Below are 11,935 nucleotides of genomic sequence, written 5' to 3'. Positions count from 1 at the left end.
TAAAATAATGACTCTCGCAATTTTGGGCAACAACAAATGTGATTTTTTTTTTAGTCCAAGAAAGTACACAGGTTCTATCTTATTTTTGCTTAAATGTGCAGCGTGGGAACAGAGAACATACGTCGACAGACTTCATTCACCCGTGGACAGAAAAGTAATTATTTATAATTTTATTTTTGAAAACAACCCAACTGTTAAACTGATAAAAATACTTTTCATGATTTCTTAAAAGCGTGTTTTTAACAACGCTGACACATTTTCAGTAAACACAGAAACACGTTGGCAAATTTAAAACAACGAAAGGGTAAAACAAAACATTTTTTTAAAAAAAACCATAAAGGAATCGTAAACAAAATAGGTCGGGAGGACACCATGGAAAGAAAAGAAAATATGAAAGCTGACTAGCCCTTTAAGGCCACACACTTCTTTGAATCAGAAGCAACAGTGGCCTGTATTCCCTAAGTTCCATTTTCTTGGCATGGACGTGTGTTTATATTCGCAGAGGGAGGGCTCAGGCTCGCGTAGTGCGCCGCTCCCGTCCACATGTAGGGAGGATCCAGGCCAGATTTTACAGGCGGCCGCCGAGCAGGGCCCTGTGGTAATAGAATAGGCAGTGTAATGTGACACTTTAACTTGCTCTGCTCCCTGCCAGTTGATTCACTCAGTCGCCTACTAAGGCTGAGCTCCTTTTCACTGTCTGTTTTGGGTGGGGATAAGGGGGAAAAAAAGGGGGGACAGGAATACCGGATCGGACCCTGCACCCCCTGGCAGCGCCGAGGAGGCCCCCCCTTGGATTGTGAGGCTCGCCGAGGTGCCTGGAGAGCTCTGAAGGTAAGTTTCACGTCTATCCGCGAGCCTGCCTGCCTGCCTGCCTTCCCCTGCAGCCTGCCTGTCTGCCGCTGCTCAGCCTTGGCTGGCGGGGGGAGAGGGAGGCGAAGGCAGGATCCGGCTGCAGAGACAATGGAGGGAGCGTGTGTACCAGCCCGGGCAGAGGGACGGGGCACATGCCCACCGGAGACCGGGGGCGAAGCAGCATGGTGTGCAGCCGGGCTGGGGGACCCCCGCTCCCTCGCCGACCTCCCTGTCTCCTGCCAGTCAGTGTCGGGTTGTGATTGTATGGAAGGAAAAGCATGGGCTGGTCCACTCTGGGAGACGGGGGTGCTGTTAATGTTTACCCGTGCCCTGCGACTTGCTCCCAGGTTTTGAGGTGTTTCATTGTTGCCTTGTGTTTGCTCACACTGCCTGGCTTGTGTCTGCGGAAGGCTGAAGTCACACACCGGATTGGAAGCTCGGAGAGAGCATGGCAAGCCTGCGAGAGGGTTGCAGCTTTAAGTGGTTGCCACTTCTGTGTGTTTTATTTGTTTTTAATGTGTTGTGTGTATTCTGCTGGCTCGGGGCAGCTCTCAGTGCATCCTCCCCCCTCCCATCAGGATTTGGGTGGTTTTACTATTGCTAAAGTAGTTTTTGAGGGTTGGTGGTGGAGAGAGGGGGAGGGGGGAAAGGGGCTGGGACATGTTTCTCCGGCTTTGGGAAGCTGCCTGGGTAAATTCCTTGCAGTCTGGCTTTTGAAAGCCAGTTGGGACCTGGGGGCCTCTCTCGCAGGGCAGGAGGAAGGAGAAAGAAGTCTCTCCCCCTCTCTCTCTCCTGTGTACATCTGTCCAGGAAGCCAGAGAGAAGGGGGTGGGGGCAGAAACCCCGAGCAGATTGAAAGGGGGCAGCTCCCGATCAGTGCCATTGTGAAAGGAAAAGGAGGGAAGCTGTTTGTGGCTAAGGGAGGCTGGGCTATACCCCGGCGGAGGGGTGGGGGGTGCTAGCGGGGGAGGGGGGAGGTAGTGCAGGCACTTTAAGCAATGTAAACAGAAGGAAACCCACTTCTGTTACCCACTTTTTTTTTATCAATCTTGCGTGAACCCTTCTGGACTTGATATTGTTTAAAGCACTTTATTGTAATGGTTTTAGGCGAGTGGAAAATACGTTCAGGGTTAGGTGTTTGAAATGTATTCCTTTATAATATGAGTTATCTGTTTAAACATGAAACACGTTGTTGTTTTTTTTCTCTGTGGGGGCAAGAGAATTTATGTTGTATTTCGCATCTCAGTTGTTTGCAGTATTACCTTGTTGTATGGTGGAATCGCGGCAGTTTGCACATTGGGTCTTTAAACAAGAAAATAACCTGCACTTTAGACCTGGTTCATTCTGTGCGTTTGTGGATAACTTCAGCAATTGGATCAGGCATGGGTTGTAGGCACTTTAGGCGCTATTGGGTTTGAGCGTAAGGCTTGTATCACTGCGATCTATTGTAGAAATGCTTACATTATTTTGAAAATGGTTCAAACACGTAATTTGAGGCACTTTCAGAGTACAAACAGGATTGTGATTCTTATCATGCCCGTGGGATATTGTTACATGCATGCACTGTTGTGTAGTTGACTAAACAACCATTAAAGGTGTCTTATCGACTATAAACAAGAGAATAACGCACGTATAGTCCTGAATTATATAAACTGGGAATCGCAGTGGTAATAACGCTAACCTAGTGGAAAAAAGCCACCTTAAGGAGTGTAAACAGTGCAAAATATTGTAATTTCGGGTCAATGTGTCTTTTCTTGAGAGTGTGTGCCGCGCAGCCCATTAAAGCAGTCGGTTGAGGCGCTTTAATTAATGTAAACAGAAGAAATAATAGGTTTTCGGCCGTGATTTATTGCCTGCTTTTAGGTGCTATTGATTAATAATGCTAATTGGGCGCTCATAGCGCGCTGTATCAGCGGTGTGTGAAGGCGCTTCATGACAGAGCGAAGACTCTTGGAAGAGGTGGGACTGTCAGAAAAGCAATTCGCTCTTTCAGCCAGCTAAGCCCCTTGTTTATTTGTGGGCACTTCCTGTCTTTTATCTATTGACATGAGACGCATACTGTAAAACTGGAGGTGCCCATGGAATCTCTTCGGGTGAAATAATGCTACCGTTCCGAACCCCCCCTCCCCCGGGCCTGGCTCCGGGCTTGCCACGCAGCCGTGGCACGGGTGAGGGATGGCACTGCAGTCCGTGTTTGATGGGCGCTGTGTACATATCCCTGCGCGCACCCCTTAATAACCTGCAGACGCCTTTAATGGCCGAGCGGTGCGAGAGGACTTGTGTCTCCCCCCCTCCCCCCTCCTCTCTTTCCATTTACCTCCAGCAGGCCAGGAGAGGGCTGCTGTCTGCGGGCTGCTCTCTCAATGCTTTGACACGAGGAGGCAGATTTAACTTGGCAGCCTGAACAAATGCTCCCTGAAAGGTTCCCTTAGAGACAGGGAGGAAGGTGGGGGGCGCATGGCCCGGGGCTGCTGTGTGGGGAGCGGGTAGAGTTATAGGGTGCTGCTTGGAGCATTATTTTAACTCTGTTCTGCCCACACACACATGCCATCAATGGGGCACTCTGTGTAATGTTTTATGAGATTTGCAGAGGGCAGAAGCATGGGTGTGGAGGGAGAGGGTAGGTGGCAAGCAGCCCCTCATAAGTGCCAGGGGAAGTTTCTTTAACTGGTGCTCTGGCCAAGGTAAGGAACTTGGCCTTCTGCGTTGGCAGGTTCATTAATTAGGATCAGTTTCTTCACTCTAGGAGAGTGTCACGGGGGGGGGGGGGGGTTCGAGGGGTGGTTGGGGGCGGGATGTTGGGATGTCATGGAACGTAGATTAGTCTGGGATGAAATGCGGGGCTGTAGTTTTTTAAAAAAAAATTTAAATGGGGGGGGGGGGCGCATACTGCAATGGACGTGCACAGCTGAAGTGATAATGGAAAAAAGTTTCTCAATGGAGACATTTTTTAGCTACTATGATTATGTTTGGTGCTTGGCTTCCCGGCAGGGCAATAACCTTTGGGCCACCAGTTCTTCTTTGGACCTGGGGGAAGGGGACATTTCACTCTGGTCATCCGTCTTACTTTTTTTTTTTTTTTTAACTTCTGAATGCCAGGAGCCTGGTGTTGACCTTTTTCTTGTGTTCCGGCGGAGGATGTTGAAAGACCGGCCATCAGACAAAAGCCACATTGAAAGCCGGGCCTGCTAAGGAGCACGTGTGCCTCTCAGGCGGCTGAGTGCAGGGGGTGCCAGTGGTTCGCCCCCACCCCCTGAATTAGAGAACAAGCATCTATGATATGAGACAAGCACGCATGCGTTAGGCATTCTTTGATAGCGCTTCAATCGGTTCAAGGCGTTGAAGCACTAAAACTGCGATGCAAGCTCCCCGTTAGGCGACCCCCTTCCCTGCCACCCATTATGCTATTGCAAAGGAAAGGATCTCTTATGTACTGTTAATGTGCAGTCCATAGTGCGCCTCGTGTTGAAATTTTATAAGAGCCCAACATTGATTTGGGTTGCTTTTTATGTCAATACAAAAGTATCGATACAAAGCTAGGCGTCAGGGGCCATTTAATATCATGTTATTTGATGTTTAATGTCATTTTGCTCTTGTTAAGTTTTGAAGCACTTGTGGGTTGAGGTGTAAAAAAACAAACCAAAACAATAAGGGCCCTTACTCGCCCAACTTTCGAATGCGAAGTTGACCTGTGACCCAGTTTCCGATCAGGACCAGTAGCCCAGTGGCCTCCTGAACCATAGGGAGTGGCTCAAAGGGATTTTGTTTGCCCTTCGGCATGATGTATAAGCCTAAAATAAATAAATAGATATGTCTGCCATCAGACTTGACAGCTTACCTCATGACTTATTTTGTGGAAATCTAAAAAAAAATAATAATAATAATTTAGAAACTGGTAATTTGGCTGCACCCTATGCTTTGAAGTGGAGTGATGTCTACACAAAGTCTGTGGAGTTAGGGGAGGTTCTGTTAATTTAGATGGCGGGATGGTCTCTGAGGTTTCCTTCTGTCTGGCTGATCCCTTCCTTGGGATGAAACATGTTGCCTTAACATCTACCATTGTTCTATCTGATCCTGATTCCAAGTGGTCAGCGAACCAGTCTCAGCCAATCGGAACCTCTCAAATGGGGAAATTTATGGTGATAAGTGTTGGATGTTTGGATTGACGTTTCCCTTTCAGTCCATGCAATTCTGTCCTCCACCTGCTTTAGGTGCTGCCTTTTGTTTTGGTGACTTGACCACCAGCAGGCCACTGGGGATGTTGCAGGACCTCGACAAGCTAGTTGTATGTTTAAAAGGTAGACAATGTCTCCTTCCTGTACAGCATATTTTATTTGCTTTTTGATCAACCTGATTTCCCTTGAGGTGTTCCCTTTCAAGAGACTTTGGCATTAAGACATTCTTCGCTTGCCATTAGTGAGAGCAGTTGGTAGCCTCTTCCAGCCCAACTGAGCCATCCCGCTGCACTTTTGGAATGATGGCCACTCTAGTCTAGACCCACCTAGCTGCTCCATCACTTTACACTTGTTTATTTATTGGCTTCTTTTCCACAGGAGGAATTTGATTGGATGGTTGGAAGTGTGAATTAGGATAACTGGGTAGAAGCAATGGAGTTAACGGCAATCCGCAAGTTCTTGCCGGTCTGATTTTGACAATGTGATCTACACAATATTCAATCTGCTGTTTTTTTAGAAGTGGAGAAGGAAACTTAATATCCTAGTTTTAAGAGTGGGCACAAGGCGATTGGTTGATTTTGCATTTGAAGCATTTTTTCGTAAGAATTTGGCAGGCAGCAGTGACACATTTTTACCTTGTATCCTCTTAATTGGGATGTTCTCTGTCAATTTCATCTCCTTTTACTGCACCCCTATGTTTCTAATGGAGAGCATTGCAACTCTTTGGTTGTTTGCTAGAGTTGTTTTTGGTTTACCTGTATCCACTAGCCAAGCACACGAGTGAATGGGCTAGTCTTGACAGAGAAACTAAAACCTTCTCAAGCCCTTTCCCGTCCAGTCCTCTGCAATTTTAGAACTACCCAGCACATCTGAAGATCTGCAGACTTTTAATACTGTATCTTCATGCTTTTGTGCCTCACATGCAGCTAGACCTACGTACCACACTACCCACCAGACCTACCTTCCCAACCCTCAGGTTCTGACAAGCTTATATGCTGGGTCTGGTCTATCCAGTCCTTTATGAACCCTTCCAGCAAGCTGCTCTTAAACATCTTTGTAAAAGTTCAGATGTGTCCTCCACTAAGTGTCTCTTATTGCAGAGCCTACTGCAGGTTCAGTTAACGACATTATGATTCCAACATGTAACAAAAGTTCCCTAATTACGCGTGCTTTGGAAATAGATTTTTATCAAAGGCACGGAAGATAGTATTCTTACACTCTTTCTTTGATCACAAATCCAAGAACCACAAAGTAAACAACATTGACTCTCTGGTGGGGAGCTTTCAGGATATAATATTGTTTATTACTTCATTAAATGATCAGACTGATGTTTTTAGACTCGTTCGAGGTAAATTCTGCAGGTTACTTTGTTGCAACTGAAAAAAACGTTTTGGTTTAGTTGTTGTCCCAAACCTAAACGTGTAGCTATTTGATCTATTGGAGGTAAATTGTGCTTTCTACATTGTTGCAGCTAAAAAGTCTGTTGTAGCTTCTTCTTGTTCAAAACCATGGACTTGTAACTATTTGAGTGTCAAAAAACAAGGCAAACATATACAGTTGTCCTTCCAATTGAAGATTTTATGTTGAAGATGCAGAACACTCCTAACATAAAGAATGTGTGGGCGAAATTATTACAAACCTGAACGTTCTTTTTCCAAAATAGCCTGTTCCCGATCATGGGGAAAGTAGCTTGACTGAGAAGTATTTCTGCACTTTTACTAGTTTGATATACTTGCTCTTTTCGATCTTTCTATTGTTTCAAACCTATGAGGATGATATACCTGCCCCGTTCATGTGTTGGCAAAATTAGGCAGCCTTAACTTTTAGATGCCTTTCTAATGCCCAGAGTACACAGAATTCAATATAAAAGTGTGGCTTAAAGGGAATTACTGTATCAGAATATGCAGAGACATTTGTGTAAAGTTTTGTGCTTTAACTATGTTCATATTGTGTCTTTTGATGTGGGTAGTGTAAGGAAGTGAATTTGATTTGGCTGTCCTCTTATGCATTTGAGTTAGGCAAGAGGTGGTTTCAAGAAGATACTGAAACCCGAAATCAGGCACAAAAATAAAATTGCTCATTGTTATTATTAGTATTGGGGACAGTGTTTTAGGCTTCTGAGTGGTAACATTCTCATAATGGTATTAAACCTCTTGCACATATTAATATGCTAAATGTTTGAATCAAATGTGAGGAGAGAACCCTTCCGCCTTTAGAAATGTATTATTCTGGAGTAGAAGTCGAAAGCTACTTTTACAGTGCAGTTTTGAATCTTCAAGGCTTGGTAATTTACATCGGGCATCTTATCTTTATGTTTGTGCTGAAGCTGCATTTATAATTCGGAATGGAATCTGTTTGAGAAGTTCATGTCTGTTTCTATTTAGGTAGCATGTGGGTTAACTGGGGGCTCAATTTGGTCTTGTATAGTCTCAATTTGGTCTCGTATAGTCTCATATAGAATCTTTACTTTCTGCTATTAATAAGTTCTACTAACTGTCCGTTCCTACATGCTTTTTTGTACGTGACACTAGCATGGCAAAATAATATTCTTCCTTAAGACATGTTCATGAATATTGAATTGCCTTTTTTTCTGCAAGATTATTGGAAGCTCAACTGATCCAAAATGTAACGCTTATTTCTGGTTCCAAAAATCACAGTGTGCAAGCAAGACCTCGATCTGGCGACGTGAAGTCTTCATCCAGACTGCTTGAGTCCAACCACACGGGGAACCCTTCAGGTCCAATGAAGAGCATCATCTTCTCTGCTGATTCTTAATCAACATCTCTGTGATAGCCAGTCCTTCACCCTCACTGGGCTCTCTTTCTTGCTGTTGGTGCTCTATGTGGGTTATGGGTGAACTGTGCACACTCCCTCAAAATCAGCCACCTTAAGCCACAGTGATTACTGCTGTTGACTGCTCCGACAGTGGCCTAGAAAATGAGCTTGGGAATAAATCTTGCTTGCTCTGGGGTTGTTATATGGTCCCGGTGGTGATTCGAGTGACATGTACAACCTTGATAGCTATCAATTTCTGGTGAAGTTTTAGGATCCATGTAGCCCTGTACTACACACTTTTATCTTCAAGTGGACTTGAGAAGAGGTCTTCACACTGCTCATCCTTTTTCGTGCACTGATCTCTTATGGAGTGGAACCCACACAAGCAATGACGCCGGTACCAGTTTAGTGCTTCTTGTGTGTGGGATTGTGTCTTCTAGAGTTCTGATTGAGCTCCTTCTTCTGACGTACTTAGGGCCTTCAACAGTTTTGGAAGTAAATATGATCTTTAAGCCGGGAGATGAGTCATTTTCTGTTCTATATATTTATTCATGTTTCTAATTCTAGGGTCCTGGAGACAACATCCTTGTTCTGGAATCCTGCTGGAGAGAATGTACCTTCCCCTAGAGGTGCTTAAGTGGATAGTTCATTTTTCTAGACTCCCGGGGGATGCCTGCTTCTAGGGTCATTAGGTAGTACTTTTATTTTGGCGTCCTGGGAGGAAAGTTTTTCTTTCCGTTATGATTTCTTCCTAAGTCTAGAATGTATATAAAATATTATAAATAAATAAATAAATGATCATTGTTGCTGTTAAGAGCTACTTTTCCTGGAGTCCTGGATTCTTTCTGCTGTTGTGTGATTGATTACTTATTTTGCTCTCTGGGTTTCCTCCTTCTTGAATCTGTTGGGTTATTCCTTACAGAGTTTTTTTTATTTACTGTTGTGTCCTGTATCTAATCAGGAGATTAGGTTTACTGGTTCCCAATTATGAAGGGCTTTAGGGAGTGATAGCACAGCACCCCACCTTGACAAGAGTTCACAAGAGCTTATAAGAAGAACTAGCTCCCCAGCTAATTTTACTTGAACTCTTAGTAACTCTTTTTTCACTGTGTCAAGATGAGCATGCTTTCTGTCGCTTTCGATGCCTATTCACCTATAGCTGGCTGTATTAAGGGTGCTCTAATGCCCCATGTGGATTCAACAGTGATCTTGTCAAAGACTCTGTTTTCCCCCCATTTTCAAGTTGGAACATTAAGGAATGTCTTTGTCGAAGCAGTAGGGCATGCGGGGGTATCCACAAAATGTTCAAACTTCGTTTCTTCATGTTTACTGCCTCTTTTAAATGACTGTAGCTAACAGTTTGCCTTTGCTCGTGTCAGCTTTTTTTGTATTGTCTTGCTTTAGTGGGACGAAGAACTGTTTTCATAATGCCACATGCTATACTAAATTGTGTTATCTTCGGTGAATCGCTATTTGCCCCATGGTTTCTTTTCACTAAAATGTTAGAGTTGTTAGTTATTTGAAACAAATTAACCCCCATAAAAATTAAACTACTAACTTAATTGAGATGCCATAGCTGTCCATTTACATTGGGGAGGAGGGGGAGGGGGGCATTTCAATTGCTGTTACCATGAGTTATTTCTGCTGCTGAATAGTCTTCATTTTGTTAACACTGTGTCATTTGTACCCATAATCGCACCTAAACCGATCACTCCAAAACCTAGGGAAGTGCACCGTCTTCCCTTCCACCCGCAACATCTTCATGACTGGCTGCATCACTTAGAGAGACATTAGGAACTCCACCCTTGTGAGAAAATAACCACTTTAGGCGCACACTGTCGCACTGCAAGACACATCTTTGCCATTTTGAAAACTGAGAACAGCAATAAAGAAATAAAACAAACCAGGATACTGAACTTGTCTATGTATGCTCTCTTGATGTGGAATTAAAAACGCCTCCAAATCATGACAAGTTAGGAAGGATCTGAAGATTTGTACCACAGCTCTAAACAAAGGGATTTACCACTCACTAATATTGTCTAATTGTAAATGGCCCTTGTTCTTATCTCTGGACTTACACCTCTATTCAGCTCTCTTTCTCTCTAGCTAGATTTGTCTTCTAGCAATATGGAAATTCACCGCTCAAGAAGGCAAAATCCCCAACGACAATGTTATGCTTGTAATATCCTCATATGATAATATCAGATGTATTTTTCAGTCCCTGAGGCGTGTAAAAAAACTGTTCTATTTCTGAAACCTGGATGGTGGCTCGGCTTGGATAGCTTGTGTGTAGGTTCTTGTCATTTTAGGGTTTCCATGCAAAGTGCTGTCCAATAAGAATATTGATATCAAGGCTTTAGATTTGATGTGGCTTTTATCATCTGAAGATATTTAACTCCTTAAATGTTATGATCTTCTGTCTTACTGCAGAAGAACAAATATTCAAAGGACACTTCGTATTCATTGTATTAATGTTTTCATTATTCAAAGAGACCGTACAGTGTGTTTTATGCTGTAGTCTTGAATTGTTGGTTGTAATTTGTTGGCAGTACTAAACCTGCACTCTTGATGCCCCCTTCTTTACTGCTGGATATTAGTATTTTAGACTATCGACCGATAAACACCTACTTCTACTCCTCCCTTATGCGACCTATGGGCCTCCATACACCACTGTCTAATAAGCGTGTGGTTTGTTTTATTTAATACACAGATTTTGGTTGATATCCTTTTATCTCCAATACCTTCCACTCCTTCCCAACCCACTTACACTAAACGGAGATCTCTGCATATAGTAAGGACCTCTGTTTACTTTCATTTGCTACTTTCAGTGTCTCCATCTCCCACTGAAAGCAAAGGCCTGGGTATGTGGCGCACAGTGATGATGTCAGCTTTCCTTCGCACGTCGGCTTCATTCTAAATCCACACTACTGTCCAAAGGCTGGAGTGCAGAGTGGCATAGTGATGACCTCCTAGTCTTTTACGACATGGGGTCTGGAAGGGAGTACCTGGATAACCCTCAAAAGTACTGAGCAGGGGAAGATTTCCATGTGAAGAGTTTAATTACAGAGAAGAGATATCTTGGGATTTTTAGGTGGCACGTGGCAAGGATACTCGGTTGTGTGTTACCTAAAGAAAAGGAGCAGCCATTTTGGAAAGAGCTGCTGGATGTGTCCACATTCCTTGTCCCCCCACCCCCACCCCGCGCACCTTACAACTACCACCTACCCCACTTTCCACCCTCAAAAAAATCGGCATGCCTTCTGGAGGATTGCATTTCAGAAAGAGTTGCATGGGGCATTGCTGAAAGTGATGCTCTGTGCCAGGAAGGCTGGGTCGAGGGAATGGGGAATGGGCACTACTTATATAGTTAACAGAGTTCTGCTAAAATAATGGCAATTAATCGATCTTCTCAGCAGGAAGACCGGAAATATCAATAGTAATTCAAGGCTTGACTCAAGGGCGTAGGGTAAAGAACTAGATTTTCCCCTAGCGGGAAAGATGGTTTGGCGTTAAAATGTGCATACACAGCCCTCAAATTGTGATCATGTAATGAAAAACACAGGTGCTATGCAAGGGCAGAAACTCAAATTGTGTGGTACTGCACAGTCAACCTTCCAACTGATACACAAATGTCAATAGTTCCGGAATAGCTTGCTACTCGCCAAAAGAGCACTTCAACGACCCAAGCACTATATAAATGCAAACATTTTTCCGCTCTTCTATCCCTCCACTATCTTTCTCAATCCAAATAACTGACTAACATGTCCACCACTCAAATTACTTTAGTTTTTTACTACACTAATTTCACCACTAATCCTTTATGGATTCCAGAGTTGCGTGCTACTTGCCGAAAAAGCGCTTTGCCGCTTCGTATGGGGTAGTAAGTGCTATATAAATGTATATACAATACAATGTCCAGAGCTGTGGAAGCGGTTCGCAAATCTCGCATCTACAACAATGTCAGACATAACGGTGAGGCTTTCAGGTCTGAGGCTGGCACTACTTGGTAGGATTTGTTAGCAAACAACTTAAAATCCTCATGCCCTTGAATTTGGTTGTTTTTTCCCTACATGAGCAACCCAGCCATTTTTGATAAGTCCTGCATGCTGAGGGAATTGGTAGTTAAGTTGCTC

The 11,935-nt window shown here is 43.9% G+C and overlaps 1 protein-coding gene across 6 annotated transcripts in view; it reads left to right on the top strand.

Annotated features, from left to right (window-relative positions):
- The first annotated feature begins 622 nt into the window (after window positions 1-622).
- The window catches only part of ZMIZ1 (zinc finger MIZ-type containing 1), a 514,453-nt gene continuing 503,140 nt past the window's right edge, over window positions 623-11,935 (top strand). For 3 of the 6 annotated variants that reach the window (XM_078642955.1, XM_078642957.1, XM_078642953.1), the window contains exon 1: window positions 623-831. The gene's annotated coding sequence lies outside the window, so the exon portion shown is untranslated. The remainder of the gene's footprint in view (window positions 832-11,935) is intronic. The other 3 variants (XM_078642959.1, XM_078642956.1, XM_078642954.1) reach the window with 2 other exon arrangements.

This window comes from Lissotriton helveticus, chromosome 5_1 (genome assembly GCF_964261635.1).
Source record: "Lissotriton helveticus chromosome 5_1, aLisHel1.1, whole genome shotgun sequence".
NCBI lineage: Eukaryota > Metazoa > Chordata > Amphibia > Caudata > Salamandridae > Lissotriton > Lissotriton helveticus.
The sequence above is the reverse complement of the archived record's forward strand: the minus strand, read 5'-3'. Positions and strand labels throughout refer to the sequence as shown.